Consider the following 3,593-nt stretch of genomic DNA (forward strand, 5'->3'; position numbering starts at 1 on the left):
AGCCATGGAAGGATGGGTGCCTGGGATTACTATGGCCTGAAGAGGGGTGTAGGGACATGACCCAAACCTGTATGAAACTAGTCTCTTTTTTTCCAGATAAATGTTATTTATTTACTTCTAACAAACCCCAGTGATAAATTTATATACATAAAGGATTCAGAGCTGGAAGATCTTATGTATTCATGCAGTAATAATTTTCAAACAGTGGGAAAACTAACAATTCCTAATAATAATGCTACATACACAGATACTGGTTACTAAGATTATTATTTCTAGCAAAATCTATTTAGATGGGATAGCTTGAATGTCTTACTTTACATTCTGGAGGTGTTTGTATCTCTTCATAAATCTCATCCCTCAGGTTTGTATGTCATGCTCTTTAGTGACCTCTGAACTAGTTTTGGCAAACTGCATGAAGCTAAGAGTTTGGTAATGTCTCTACTGAATGAACGAATACACAGAAAACTGTTCACACATTTGATATTGCTTTCAGTGCTACTCACTGCCAGTATGACATGTACAGGGAGAGAAAAAGCTTCCTCTTTTCCTACCAGGGTTTTAGAGGACTTAACACTGGGGTATGTTGGCAGGAAAATCTAGAAAAAGCATACATGGCCCATTCCACAGCAGTTATCTTTCTAAAAAGTAGAGTCCAGATTTCTCAGTTGTCATGGTCTTTCACAAACACTGAAGTTGTTCCTGCAAAACAATGTGTATGTAGCTGTTCAAGCATATTCAAATTGCTTCTGAAATGTTGAAGTCAACTGCATTAGGCCACTTCAGGGATGGTGCAGTTTGCTTTGCATAGGCAAAGAGTGGGAAGAAAAGTAGGAAAGCAAGTCTATGATAATTAAAACATACTGTAATGAAAGTGTGGACAAGAAATCCAGCTCCTCTCATGGGTTTTGTGTAAAAAAACTGCTGCATTTACTTTGCTTTTTCTTAAGCTTCTTCCTCGATTTTGGAATTTGGAATTTATGAAACACATCATATGACTCAACTATGTAATCCCTAATGAGGGTACATCCATTGCAAGCAAAATAGAAGCACACATATGTAGAATCTGGGATCAGAATTTCAATCAGGCCACACCTGCTGATGTGTTCATCTATGTGCCTTGTAGGATTGATGTGTCACACGAGTGCTGTGTTCTTTAAGCATTAGTTTTCCTCTGGATTATCAGCATTAACAGCTGTGGTCAACTGGGATCAATAATCTGAGGACTTGGCTTTGTGAAATGTTACAGTGATCATCTGTTCACCTCCTCCTCTGTGAATGCAGCTAACACCGACAGCATTACCATTTTAAACACAAAGGTAGCACTGTCATTTTGAGGTACCAGTAGCACTTAGGGTCACATAAAGAAAGTCTAGAGAATGTAAATAATTTGATCAGTTAATTATGTACTGGCTATTAAACAATCACAAGAAGGCATTATTCACAGACTTCAATAAGGAGTAAAAATGATCAGTTGTCCAAGATTGTAACTGCACTGGCAGCAATGTGTACATTCTTTTGGGTGGAAAAAGGCTGCATTTGAAGATCATCTTATGTAAAACTGCTGGTATAGTCATGCATTGCCAGTTTTGCAGTTAGTGAAAATAGTGAAATAACTTAGGGATTGCTCAGTGTTTATGTAGAAACTTTTCCAGTTACTTTGTAACACAGACATATTTTTGACATATTACATAAAGGTTTTTTAAAGTTTGCCACATAATTTCAAAACTGTAGAGCTAAGGATGCCTGATATTCTATGGATTTGTGTCTTGAGATTTAACTTCTGTATTGTAACTCCTAGCTGTCTAACATGGGCATTACTGTAAGGCATTTTCTTTGCTGCTGGAAGTATTGAGGTGTGCATTTCCATGAAGAATTTTTAAGCACTCTGTGCCCAAACCAAAGTTGGCTGTGGTCAGCCAAGGCTTGAAAAAGTTATTACAGTGGGAATTCACCCCTACTCCATACTTATATCCTTTAAGGATACCAGGCTAAAATGCCTATGTTTATTAATTTAATTTTGTGTGATCTAATCTGTGCCTTAATCCACTGAATAATATTGCTCTGAAGCTATTGAAAATGGGGCATGAAGATATGTTATATATCACAAACTGAATATATATAAATATAAGTAAACTGTTATTTGACAGATACTTGTGTCTTCTTCCTGTATACCAGGTGTACATTCAAATCAAGAGGTGTAGTAAGGGAGGGGTTAAGTAGCCTCTACTGAACATTTTCTAAGTAGGTCCATTTGCAAAGTAAGATGCAAACTATAAGTAGCATTACACAAACTTTATTTAATATATTATGCAAAGTTTAAACCCTTTTCCATGTAAGACAATGGGGTACCAGACTATCTGTACTGTAACAGACAGATAGTCTGACAGAGACTTCCCTCTGGGAACCATGGATGAATCATTTCTTGCTCCGTGCCTGCGCATTGCTTCCAGAACTTTGAGATATCATCTACCGATTTGAATTTACATTTTAAAATCCCTATTTCACATTCTATGCTTACAAGCTTGCTGTGGGCATTAATTCAAAAGGCCATAACATGATAATTGCATGACCTCAGAAGAGAATATTGTTCCATATTCAAGCTTGCCTTAGTGGTTGATGCCGGTTTGGTTTTCATAGATCAAAACAACGCGATATACATAGATAATAAATGAAGCATAGAATCCTAGAGGAGCAGCTCAATGGTAAAATAAGTTAAGATAGATACCAGTCAGAACAGAGCTGTAAATTTTCAAAAACTCTTATACCCTTTTAGTCTCCAGGATCTTCTATCACCTACTGCTTTGTACAATCCAAAAGTTAATGGTTATACAGAACGAGGCATTTTCTGGTTAGCGAGGGATTTAGTTATGTTTAATTACTCTCCTAGTAATCTGGTTTGTGATAGTTTCCTCCAAGGCTAAGCATAATCAGTAGATAGAAAATCCTCCTACCCAACAGTAAAGACTGGAGAGAGCCTTTGTATTGTTACACGGGAGCAGAGTAGGGTTGAATGGCTTGAGCAGCTCTGATTTGCTAAGACTCTCTTGCCAAAGCACTAAAGGATTGCTACACTGACAGGCAAAAGCTGCTTTTCAATCCCTCCTCACAGCGAGAGGCTGTGGCTTTCCCCCGGGGAAGCTCAGGAAGAGGATGATTAATGAGAAGTATGTGTCTAAGTGAGGCCTTCAGTGCAGGAGTAGTGTCTGTGGGAGTCGGTGCTTGAGCAGGCTGATGCAAACCCGCCCCGGTATTTCTGGATAGCTTGCTTACAGTATTAAAAAGTAACTCAGGATCGATCATTTCACTTATGCTCAGCCGAGCTGGCCAAAGGCAGGCGCCAGGCGCTCACGGTGCGGCTCTCCCAGCGCTGCCCTCCCCTGCCCTTCCGCAGAGATCAGTGTCACAGAGACGAGAACGGTCATGAATAAGAGACAGACTTTACAAACTACATGTTTCTCTCCAGACTCACCAGATTCAGTGTTTAGCCCTTTTAAAACACAGGACCTGTTGTGATGTGACCAACAAATCCTTTTCCTCAGGCACGTTTCCTCGGGAAGCAGCACAGCTTCCCAGCGAGGCACCCGGCCGCGTCC

The sequence above is a fragment of the Acanthisitta chloris genome, unplaced genomic scaffold (genome assembly GCF_000695815.1).
Source record: "Acanthisitta chloris isolate BGI_N310 unplaced genomic scaffold, ASM69581v1 scaffold20248, whole genome shotgun sequence".
Lineage (NCBI taxonomy): Eukaryota > Metazoa > Chordata > Aves > Passeriformes > Acanthisittidae > Acanthisitta > Acanthisitta chloris.